Here is a 13,345-nt window from a genome sequence, read left to right as displayed (position 1 = left end):
TTATAATTGAATTAAATTGCTAATACATCGCGCGGGGGAGACATGAATTTTTAAAGGGGTGCCAATGTACACAGACGTACATAAATATCTCATTAGCGCAAATGATGAAGTGACCCCGTTTTCCGCATCACTTCCTTCCTCTTGAATGGTGCATCTGTGCTCGAGTTTACACGGACACAAACCTTTAGACGGTCTCAAAATTACTTCCTCTCCATTCATAATGCGGTACCGCAAGCCTGAGGCACAGGTGGCGGGGAAGGAGGAAGTCTCCCGCCCTCCTCGTCTCCCGTACATCCACGGGTCCTGACACACTCCTCGCGCCGGGATTACTTCAACTTCCCAGACAAGTTTGACGCCGGCCTGACGCGCCCAGAGTGTAGCCAGCCCCGCGAAGCGTGAGGAATTATGCCCGAGACATTCGGATTTGCGCGCCCGGCAAGATGAGCGATACACGCGAATATATATGTATATATATACATATGCACACACTTACTATGCTCATCAAGAGGAATCCTTTGGGGTGGTGGGAAAGTGGCCTACGCACGTTTAAAAGGTGTGGGAACTCGCGCACACCTTCAGCCGCTAGATAGGATATCGTCTGTTTTGCGACGCGAAGAGTACGGGGAAGTCGCTGGAGAGCTCCCGACGAGGTACAGGTGCTTTATGGGAAATTGAAACGGCCGGATACCGGCTGAAATCACACTCTTGAGCGGAGATGCTTTAATCAATCAAAGGATTATTAATTATTGAGGATTTAAAGGGGGGATTCATTCATTTTTTAAATTTGCATCCGCGATTTTTGCGAATCAGCGTTTATTTTCTAATGAATTGGTGCTTGATGAAAACATTTGTTTTCCTTCTTTACCGATTTCTGATCTGTTGATGGCATTCCACGTATTTTTATTACTGGTGTTACTGGATTTTTATCATTCTTACAGTAACAAATACCGTAAGGTTAAAAATCCTTGAGGTTTTATTTGAGGCTAACGGACTACAGAGAAAATTTAATTTATTTGAAATTTAAATCCGTTGGTCAAAGGACGAAAGGGCAGGATGAAAGGCAAATGACGACCCAAAAATACTTACACAGGACAATTGAGGATTATTCATTATTGAGGATTTAAAGGAAAATAAATACGTGAATATGAAAAGCCTAGCAGAAACGAGATTAGAGCTACGTCAAACCAATCTTCTGGCTGTTGGCTTGTGATGATGATGCAAAATTGGAGAGAAACACATATTCAAGTATAAAATTAGTTGGAGGGAGTTGAAGCTTGAAATAATATGAGATACTGGGAAAAGCTATCTGAGCCACTTTATGTTTCTTAAGCTTACATATCTTGGACATTGCATTAAATTTCATTCAAGCAAGGAATTAGGATTTAAATTAGTTGGATTTCGAGTTGCTATCTGTATTTAGAAATAAGAATAGAATTAATGCTACCATTAAAAACAAAATATAGAATGAATTCGAGTAAATTTTCAAAGAAAATTGGACAAATATATTGAGTAATGATTGATTGCTATGCAAGTGCCTGACTATAGTAACATTTACCAACAAACTAAACTGTAAAAAAGCGATAAAAATAAACAGGATAAAAATATAAACGAAAAATTACATTATACCTGAAGAAATATCACTGATTTCCACATCCGTATCCTTACACATGATTCATTAAACTATAACTGAGTTATTTAGTTTAATTATTTCTATTTCTCATCTCAGGGGAGAGCAGGGCCCTCTCATTTCCTAATATACGTCTCTGACTTGAAATAATCCTAACCTGATAGCTATCAAGTTGTAGAAGGTCTGTAGATTGTTGCATCATCGCACAACAACCACTAACTTCCAAGAATCTAGAGATAAAATATTCAAGTGGAGTGAGATTAAAAGAAAGAGCTAAAACAAATATCACCATAATATACTGTTTTATGCGCAAAACTATGTACTAGAGCGGTAACCGAATTTTTATGGTCAAAAGCAACGCCGTGAGAAAGAACTGCAGTAAAAATATCCGACTAGCACTTCCTCGGAGGTGAATGAATTTTTCATCTGGCAAGATGTAGGTACGCTTGGTAGCGTAAAAATTCATCCAGAAGAACTGCCTAAGGTAGCTAAAATTCTTCAGTAACGACTCTCTTGATCTCACTGCACGGACATTTTTAAGACCACAAAAAAGACAACTTACGGCACTTAAAATTTCTTTCATTTACTATGAAAACTAACCAAAACCCTCGAGATATGAATATTTCCTTTGACTGGCTAGAGACCAATACCCCAAGGGATTTTGTAGGCTAACGTGGTGGAAAAAATAACGTAATAGATTTGTGAATAAACGAAGTGAATATCATCAAAACACTTGAAAGTGTATCATAATGAACAACGTATGAATAAAATGAGACTTAAGGAAGCTTATACGAGTAAAGAGATCCTTACAGATATCCTTCAGACTATTTTGAATTTTTAAATGCGTGAGGAAATTTCTGGAGATTCGTTCAGTTTTACCAAACCCTATACAAAGACGCGAAGGATAGACAGAGCCCAAAGGCAGCGAAGTGATTAACAGAAATTTAAATTTGAATTGGCAGGCTCTTTCCCACGTCAATGATATATACTCATTAGTATGTACTCGATATTATTCAATTCCAACCTTTAAGTTGGCTAACAGGAGGCTGACTACCTCAAAATATTTTTTTCCTTTTTGAAAGTATTTTTCCCTGACGCAATAAAACTTCTCTAACTGGACTGCCACGCGACTGTCTCCGTTGTATTACATGTAGAAGCTTTCTCTCCTCAACCACCATATCCTTCGTCATTCTTTTTCCTCACTGTCCACTTCACATTCCCAATTCTTCCCTACAGTCATAATTATTTATTTATTTATTTAATCATTCTAAAACAACCAAAACGGCCTTAACGTTGAATATAAAAATTAAAATCTGCAGCTTTAACAAATATAAACTATAAAAAAACTATAGAAAGGATATAAAAAAGAAAAAAGGGATTCAGAAGATGGCTTTTCGCAGCTGCCTCTTGAATGATCTGATGGACATTGAAAGATCCAGGGAAGGGTGAGTACTCGAAATGGCATTGAAGGAGGTAGGGAGTCTGTAAAAAAGTGATCTCTGAGAGAGAGAAAGACGGAATTTAGGTTGGTGTAGTGGTTATTACGGAAGGAGCGGGTGGAAATGGGGATTGAAAAGAAAGGCAGTATTTCTAAGGATCGGAATTAGATATTTAAGGCATTGTAAATAAAGGAAATATCATGAAAATTCCTACGAGAAGATATAGGGACCAATGATAGGGCAGACATTACTTCAGAGCGAGAAGAATTACGGATGTTTCTAATGCTTCTAGTCTTCCCATCGTCCTTTTTCGAAGTCCACGTTTCCGCACCGTGAAGAGCTACACTCCAGATCAGGCTATTCAAGCCAATGCGTTTCCTTTCCTTACATCCTTACCACTGTATCCGTTTTTCTCTTGGAAATTCGATTTGCGCTACCTGCTCAAGTATGCAGGAAAGCATTGATCCCTTCGTGGATACTTTAATGACAAGTCACTCATTCCTTGCTCGCAATTTTTTTGAAATTTAATTTCTCTTATGTTTCAAAAATATCCTCGAGTTTGGCCCCAACGACGACGATGAGGAAGTTACTCCTGGAAACGTTGGCCTGCAATACCCTTTATTATTGCCATCAACAGCAATGTATCCGAAGATAAGTTTGACATAGCTGAACCCGAGAGTGTTTTACAAATATTTAGTTCTTATATTGTTTTTATATCTTATATGTGTTTCCACTGTACCACTCTAGGCTTGTGGTTATCGTAACTCCAAGGTATTGCCGAGGAATGGAATTGAGGCCTGTGTCGGAGACACCACCAATTAGAGGGCGCGGTGGATTGGAATTTGGGGGGGGGGGTAATCTCGGGGAGATGTTGGAGAGGAGCGGGTTGCGTGGATGCAAGCCAGTGGGTTTGGCAAGGAAGGGTGCTTCGAGAGGGACACACGCTGAGAGGAGATAAAAGGAGACGAGTGGAGGAGGCGATGGGAGGCAGGTTGGGCTGCCGGATCGATGCCCACGACCCTTTGCAACTCAACTTCCTCCCACGCTCACCTGAGGGCTCTGCCTACCTATCCCGCGCTAACCCAGCGCCGCCCCGAGCGAAATAACTTAGTGGACGCGGCTTTGCCTTTTTTCCCTTTCACCCTTATTTCTTATTTTCTTCTCCTCCTCCTCTTCGCTTCTCTCCTTTAAAACCTACTTCGCCCCGCGGTAATTCTTACATCCCCGTCTCCCAACCCTGTCTCTTTACAAGGGTGGGACGTCGGATTTTTTTTTTCTGCTAAGGGGTTGGAGAAGCCTCAAGGAGCGACTCGGCGAAAAGACAAAAAAAATCGCCCATAACCACTTGAACCTCTGATCCCTACTTGCGTGATTCCTGGTGTCTTAACGGGATTAATGTCAAGCTGTGGGTAATGGTGAACCGGTCTCAGTTCTCTCCACAGAGTAGAAGTCGGACGGTTAAAAACGCGGTTACATAGTTAAAAGACCTGAGGTATTCGAAGCAGCCAGAATTTAAAAATGTCGGTGGGCAAAAAATTCATCTTAATGATTGAAATAAAAGCTATTGCGTTTGTATCACAGTGATATGAAGCTGACACTAATTGATGGATTGAGATTTTAAGGAGAAATTGCAGTGCTCACATCTTGACATTAGGAACCCACGCACACGAATTTCCACTGTGAATCTGTTAAATTCGTATGAGGCGGGTAATTAGCGATTGGGGCTTTGAGGGAATCAGCCCCCACGAAACTTGTTGTGGCCCCTTGGGGCGACATCCAGTGATACATATGTCAAAGGCCGCACGCCCACGGGCATATTTACCCTGACAATTCCGTTTGCGATACAAGTAATTTTCATATTGCCTGTCAATTAAATATTTTTAAGAAACATGTCGATAACTTTAGCCCAAAATATGAATTTTTCTACAAAAAAATCAGCCGAATCCCGGGAGCAAACGCCTTTGGAACCTTTGTCATATTAATTGTCTTTTTAGGAAAAGACGATGATTACGAACTTCTGCACCATAAAAAAGGAATTTTATAGCCTATTAAATGAAACTTATGCTATTCCAGTACATGCAAATTGACAGAAAGTTACTATTATCCGTAACGTGCATACCACCCGAGTTCAAAATAAATTTCAGACTAAATGCCGGGCTGGAGGTAAGATAGTGCTCACATATTCTCGCTCCGAGTCTTCACGTCGAAATTATTGAGGTTTGCTTTATGTGAGCGTAATCACACCAATTTTCGCGGAAAACAGAAATTTGGCGAGCCACTCAATAGGCTAGCAAAAAGATTTCACAGTATCCACTGGAGTGCCCTTTCGCATCCCCGGGAGGAAGATTTGGCTGGCACAAGAGAGGGAAGGTAAGAACGATTCCCACTACGGAAAAACACCATCAGAAGGGCATTAATGGTCGCCAACGACAGCGCTGGCGGCTATACAGTCAAGAGTGCAGTCGCTCAAGCGGAGGAAGCAGATGGCGGTGTAAGGTTTGCGTGCAAGAGACTTCGTCGAGGAGCAGAAGGAAGAAGAGGAAGAAAAAGTGAAAGAACAAAGCTGCCGAGGGCGAAAGGAGCGAGAGAAGTTGATGGGAATCAAATGGATACCTTTTATGGACTCATTTCGACCGGTTATCAATACTTTTCTCTTCTAGCCCGGGGTCGAAACGTTAGAGGTGAATGATTTTCCAAAAAGGAGATGCAATAAAAGTCAAAGACTATCGAGCGGAATTCCGAAACGATCATTAAAGTGAAAAAGAGACCTTGGTTGCATAAGCTTGCGCTGTAATCACATGATTACCTTCTCCCATAATGATGGGGTGAATTTTTGACACTGATTTTCTTTGTTCCCAGGTGACAGCAAATTAGCACCTACCAGCCTGCACTTAAATTCTAAAGATGGGATGTTTTTCCAATATTTATTTTATTATGCAGCGACATGATGCTCCCGAAACTCTAGGGATAAATATGCAGATGAATATTCAATCAGCCCCAAATGCTATCAATAACACTTCTCAACGAGCACTCTTTCACATTTGAAAGTATTAAGGAAATTTATGGATCAAAAAAGAAATTTTTATTACGTCCGACACGTGCCTCAAGGATGAGCTGGAAAATTAAATTATGATGAAACAAAATTCATTTTTCTGGCCACTAATGTTTACGATCAGATATACGACAAAATAATAACAGATCAATCATAAATCTATCGAATGATAGCTATGTAAATTTTATTTATGGGCAACAAGCAATACGCCACTACGTCAAAGGAGACGGCTAGTAATCGTTAGTTTCAGACGAAAAATTTGGAAAGAAGATTTCAAAAGGTCAAAATCTCTTGAATTTGAAGTAGGGATATGTGGACTTACAGGAAACAAGCCAAAAGTATTAAGATGAGTATGATAGAGTGATCGAAGGCCACAGGAAAAAGAATAGATATCGATTCCATGTACAACACAGATCCACGCTGTTCATTTGGATTTTTCTCACGTTAATTAAACGTTGCCGCCAAGATATGATATTTTGTCCTGATATACGACGGCTATAAGTTTACATATTGCATAAGCTACCAATTTGACAGTTACGCCTAGGACATATTTCAGCATCGAAATGAAATTATATTCAATATATTGGCTTGTGTTCCAGAGAGTTCTAAGTTGAGACATCTTTACCATTATTCATGCATCAATTCATTGTAACCATTTTTCAAACCCCCTATTAATTTATAATATAATGTCGAAACGTCGGCAAAAATTTTGCATTTCATTTCACTGACCCATACTCCAAGAAAAAAATTTAATTGCTATTAAATTTATAGGAAAAATTAGAAATTAAGTTAAACCGTAAACTTTGAAAATAATCCATCTTAACACTCCCGCTGCCATTATTGTATAGATTGGAAATGAAAATCGTTACCATATTTAAATCAATAGTCGTTGAATTTCACCTTTTGATGTTCCCCCAATATTTAGAGCTGCCAACAAAAACTCGCACGGGACAGAAGACGAATGATGGCTGAATAATCCTACTCAAAATTCCTCAAGTTTTAAAAATTAAAATCAATTAAATTGAGAATTATAGCTATTTCCGAGCTTTTAGGTATTGTTACTGTACTGAAGGCAAACACTTCCTATAGTGAGAAAACACGAGACCCGAATGAAAAATATGAAGCGAAAAATAATAACTAGAATAATGCTTGTGTGATCTTTATGTTGTTGCCACGAAACTTGCTTTAGTTTCACAGAAAAACTTTTTCGTCGTCCTCTGGGCTGAGTCACACCATGCGTCAGTCATCAATGTTGACTGTGTCCCCCTCTGGCGTCGCCGATGCGTATTGAGGCGCGAGTGGTGCCGGCGCGAACAACGTTTGACAGGTGTCCAATCGACGCGGGCCCATTGCTTTTGATCAACAGGCGGCCCAATGCCGGCGAGGGCCGCGTGCTCACTCGCGCGGCAAAGAGTGAATGCAGATTGTGCGCCGGGAAGTTATGCAACCGATGAGTGAACGCAAACCGACTGCAGCGACCATTTTTGGGACACGAGGAGAAGGCACGTGGTCCAAAGTGTAGCGAGAGCAGAGCAGGAGTAACCGCCGAGCCGCTTCGCAGGTATGTACAGAGGGGTTGGACCACGACCACCGATAGAGAACATTACTTTTGTATTATTATCATCATCATTTAATCCAGCGATGCTGAAAAAGTAGAAGCTCCGTGATAGATGCAAAAATCTACTTTTTTGCTCTAACTACCACTAATGCGATAAAAATTTCTACTGAATATAAGGCTTATGATGATATTTTTGAGGTTTCTAATACATTTGGAAGCAAGTTGTTTGTGTTCAAAGAAGATTTTTCGGCGAAGGCGTTTGTCCATTCGAAAAAATTATGCTTCCCCGAGTTAGGGATATACTGTTAACATCATTTAAATGTAAGAACATATGTTGTTTTATAAGTTAAGTCGTAGCCGGAGAAATGTCTGCTTACGCATCGTTTGGTTTTTTACGCATTCCCCGCAAATCGGCGCTATCAACGGCAGTATTCGCTACTCCATCCGTCCGCCTACGACTCGTGACGTCACGTTGGAGCGCTCAGGCCTTCTCTCTCGGTGGTCGTGGTTGGACCGCCACTAGCAGCTTATTGATATCAACTAGGTTTAACCTTACGTCAAAATGATACCAATGGTAATATCTTCTATGCGTCGAAAATGATTAGACGTTTTATCACCAAAGTGTTAAAAATTAATTACGATAAAGCTCCATTATAACGATCACGCATGTAACGAAATCCCGCGTATAACGAGGTAAGTTTCCGGTCCCTTGCACTTTCCTATGATTTGCCAATGTTAATTTCCCTGCACGAAATGAGTTAGGATGATACGAAATCCCCGCTATTGCAAACTGTTCCTTGGTTCTCTGGGGAATGATTTCATCTTTTAAAAAGAAATGAAGGCCATCTTCCCTACTTAACCGTTACTTACTCTATCATCAGTTGTTCTCACGTATAGCCATCACCACATAGTTCTATCGTCGATATTAAAATCCTTGCTTTTGAGCCGTTTGATGGAAAGAATGGGACGATAGCTAATTGTTACGGATCCGATGCTTAAATAAAGATGATTTACGAAATATTAGCCGGAAATTTTATGATATATAATTTATTATGGACACAACGAAATCTCGTTTATCACAAAAAAGAACGAGGGTCTCATGAAATTCGTGATAAGCTAGTTTTACTGGACATTATTTTGATCTAAAATAAGTACTAGGATTGGTATTCTTTCAAAAGCTTCTGGCCGCAATTTTACTAGCTGAAAGTCTTCATTCATAAAGGCCGTCGCTAAAGTTTAATAAAATACCCCAGTTGTCAACACGTAAAATATATGGCCCTTTTTCATCTCTCCGATTGCGATGGTTTTTCCACCTTCGGCCATTGGATTCGCATGCAAAAAAATAAATGGAAGCGCCCCAACGCCGACGCCAGGTTAGGCAACGAGAAATTATGATTTTCTTCAGTGACGCCTTCCGTCAAAGTAGTACTAACTTAACCCCATCACTTCTCACTGTTCACGTCGTTATAGCGACAGAGTACATCAGCGCGCGGCCGCGAGGTTGAGCGTGACCAGCATTAATTGGGACGTAATGTCACACGGAGATAATTCCGGGGAATCGTACGAAAGGCATGCGTGACGATTTAGAGTCAAGTAGAATACTGAAGGAAAGGAAGAGGAATTCATGCAGATGAAATGACTTACACGTCGCCATAGGGATTTTTGGTTCGGAGATTTGATGAATGCCAAATAGAATTTTCAATACACCGACTGCATAGGGAAGAAACAGTGAATAGACCCATTAAACAGGAAATGGATGTCATAAAAGCTACTATGGGAGACATTTGACGGCCTTACTTGGTTTTAATGGCTATAAAATCCGAGAACTATCATATCCACGGGAATTTCGTAATAATAAAATTGTGAGAGATTTTGAGATTTTCATGTGAGAGTATTCACAAATGGAAATTCTCTGATGACGTCATTACATAAAAAAACATCCATATGGAGTTATGGCTTTCACACCAAGCCACAACATCGACTAGCACATCCCCCAAAATTAATTTTACACAGTCTGATAACTTGTATTCAAAAGCGAAACATTAAGGCCCATTTGGTCTCGGCTTGCTCGAGCTATATGTAGGAATAACATTCTGAACATATAAATGAGCAATCTTTTCACAGCTACCGCGCATAATATTCTCTTACGCATTTTTCTCAAAAGATTTATGAAAATAATAGTAATGAATATTTTTTCGTGGAAAATTTGATAAGAATGTCCATTAACGCTCAACGGAAATGATTCTGTCCGCTAAAAGTGTAAAAAACTAACTCATTTTGCATTAAATATGGTAAAAGATTTTTCATTCACCATTTTTTGGCTACTTATTCCGGAACTTATCATATTATTGGGTGTCTTGAGGACTAGCCCAAAATCAATGAGGAGTTGAATGAAAAAGAAAAAAAAATTACGTCCGTATTTCTTGTTCACGAGTCTAGATATGCTTGTATTAGACGTGCAAATCTCGAAATCCAACCATGTAAAATGGAGGAGGAAGAGACCTGTACCTTGCGTTCACGATTACCAATTAGTCCTTATTCAGAGAGGTATGAGCATAAATTGTGCAATCTTTCCTCCTCTATCGCGAAGAATATGGCATTCCCCTTTTTTTAAGGTTACATGAAATAATGAGAGTGAGTATTTTCTCAATGGAAATTTTATAAGTATGTCAATTAACGACCAAGGGAAATGCTTTTGCTAGGTAAAAATTATAGAAACTAACTCATTATGCTTTGAATATTGTAAAACATATTGCACAAAATTATTTTCAATGACTTATTCCAGAAATTATAATACTACCCGTTGGCTTGAGGGCTAGCCTAAAACCAATGAGGAGTTGAAGGAAAAAAAGAAAAAAATTCTACATCCGTATTTCTTGTTCACGAGTCAACTGACATGCTCATATTGGACGGGAAAATCTCAAAATCCTACCACGTAGAATGGGAGAGGAAGAGACAGGTACATTGCTTTCACGAATATCAATTAGTCCCTAATCAGAGAGGTAGGGACTGCAGGAGACCGTTTGAATTCAGTGCACCGCCGGCGCAGTGACTAGCCTTCAAGAGACTGCCGGGGAAATTGTCCTATCGAAACGACACGAAAAGCCAAATCGGGGAACTAATTTCGGCGATTGAGCGATAGAGCTGAATACTCTGCAGTAGAAACACATTGACTGTTCACATTAAAGGTTTTGGGCAGTGCTGAAGGACTCAATTAAAACAGCCATAGATAACTATTGAATACGATAATCTAGGCCCTTTGGGGGTGCCATATCGCTTATTGAATGCCAAACTGGGCTACAGTAGTCGGCAGAATATTTGAAAAATATCAAAGGGGTTTTGAGCGAGGATGCAATAAGGACACCGATGCGATGAAGTGCAACTGTAAATCATTGAATAAATCGATTTTCTAACACCCTTTTCTATCAGACCACCCTTTTCATTAACATTTAAATGAATATTTGCGATACACAATACGTGTTGGTCAGGCATACGAACAGTGACAACTCGACGCGACTTCACCCTGAAGACAAATACAGTGAAGTGATTAAGTTTAATCGTGGCCGGACTTAAGCCGGAGAGACCGGAAATCGGGGGATCCGGGTTCGAATCCCGGTGAAGGCGAATGATTTTTTTATCGGTGGATTTTTCGCACTGTTTGTGCATTGCGGGTGACTCCGTAAAGTTATCACCGTGGTCAGTCTCGGTATACTTAAATTCGTCAAGAGCGACCGCCTCTATGTGGTTAAAGTTCGGGCTTTGCTCTCCGGCCGTGGCGCTGTTCGCACGATTTGCACTCCTTGTGATATCATATGCTCAGCAGTTCATATCACCTTGTGCGATACAAAACTTAAATTTCCACAAGTAGCTTATCTGGCTGAAATCGGGGGATCCGCGTTCGAATCTCGGTCAAGTGAAATGATTTTTTCTTTGTCGATTTTTCGAACATATTTTTATTATTATTGTCGTCTTTTTTATTAAATTTTCTTCAGTTTTCATTGAGTTTTTTATATATAAAGAGCACGGGTTCTCACCAAGGCAACTCTTTACTGTTCTGAAGCGTTGAAAAATTTAGTCGTGATATGCATATGTCATGACAAGTTGAAATTATTACAGCCTTTTGTAATTTGATTATTGTATTTGGATGAAGGTTGAGTGTTTTGAAACTATTTTGTGTATATTTTGGGATGAAATCGGTATCAGAGATGACAATTGGAGCTATGAAAACCTGTTCCATATTCTTTTTATTTCTATTGCCAATTCATGATACTTATTTATAATTGTTATAATTTTTATTATTATAAAATTCTTTTATTTCCCACGGTTTCATGTGAACAAAGGGAGAAGGACTGCATAAAATTAGATAGAAGAAAGTAAATCAGTAAGAAGGCAAGGTCCTTCTCAATCGATAAGGCGGTGAAAAATAACTCACAGCCGTAGGTAGCAGTGCAGGCATCGCGAAGGCCCCGCATCGGTCAAGGATGTCCAAGATCAATTAGGTTTCTCATGAGGACTCGAGGGAAGAGCAGGGGAATAAAAAATTAAATCTCACGAGCGAGGTGGAATAAAACGGGAGCCCCCAGGGCGATAAAAAAGAGGCAGGAAAGGAATGGGAATAAAACAAGGATCCAGGAAAAGTTGAAATGGAGAGGAGGGCGCAGAACGGCCATGCAAATGGACGTCGCTACATTCCCAAACTCAACTACGTCAAGCGCTCACGTGCAATCGCCTTTTTGGCGGCCATCTTGTTTAACCTACAACTCACCTTCACCCTAACCACTCCATCATCAAGGTGCATGCCTTCCGCACTTTATTCGCGAACCATATAGAATACAAATTTTTAAAAAATCAAAAACAAAACGTTGAAGAAACGTTCATAAAACGTTGAAAATTTTCATAAACGGACCAGTCCTCTTCGCGACTCCTTCAAACGGGACAAGCGCTGTGGTGAGAGCGGAGAAGGCAAGTCAGCTCTGGCGGAGAGCCGGGGAAATCGAGAAAAACAAAGCAAAAACAATAATATGCGAAAATAAACGAGCAGTTTGGATGTAAAGCGCGCAGAGGGGGCTGTCTCTCTCTCTTTTCTCTCTCTCGCGAGTCGACAGGCACATGTTTTATTTCCTTGTCGACTTCCCCTTTGTCCACCCTCCCACCCCTAACCCTAACCGAAAAAGGCATATAAAGCTTCAGACAATTAAGTGCATTTTTTTGCTCGCTTGTGTACGTACGGTTAGAGAAGGCGGGGCATATTTTTTTAGAATCCATCCTTGCATAATTTTTTTGCCCCTCTTAATTTAGGCATTTTTATATTTTTTGAAAATTATAAATGTACTTTTTCTTCACGTTTTTCTCCCCAAACCTCATCCTCCTCTTACACTATTCCACGGAAAAGTGGGTGTTCCATTTTATAAAAAAGCTCAAGGTAGGCTATAAAAAAGGTACATACACACTACTCTTCGCTCTCCGCGTTCCACACCCCCTCAAATCTTAATTAAACGACTGCTTACGGCCGTGGCGAAATGGTCCGTGGTGCCCAGTACCCGGATGAAAACCCGCACCCGCCTCACGGCCGGCCCACATTGTCACGTGACCCAACTAATGAGCAGAGGAGACCCCGACACCATGCCACTGAACGGTCTCCCTCTCCTGACCTGACCTTTGCTCTCTCC

This window comes from Ischnura elegans, chromosome 7 (assembly GCF_921293095.1).
Source record: "Ischnura elegans chromosome 7, ioIscEleg1.1, whole genome shotgun sequence".
NCBI classification, from domain to species: domain Eukaryota; kingdom Metazoa; phylum Arthropoda; class Insecta; order Odonata; family Coenagrionidae; genus Ischnura; species Ischnura elegans.
The sequence above is the reverse complement of the archived record's forward strand: the minus strand, read 5'-3'. Positions refer to the sequence as shown.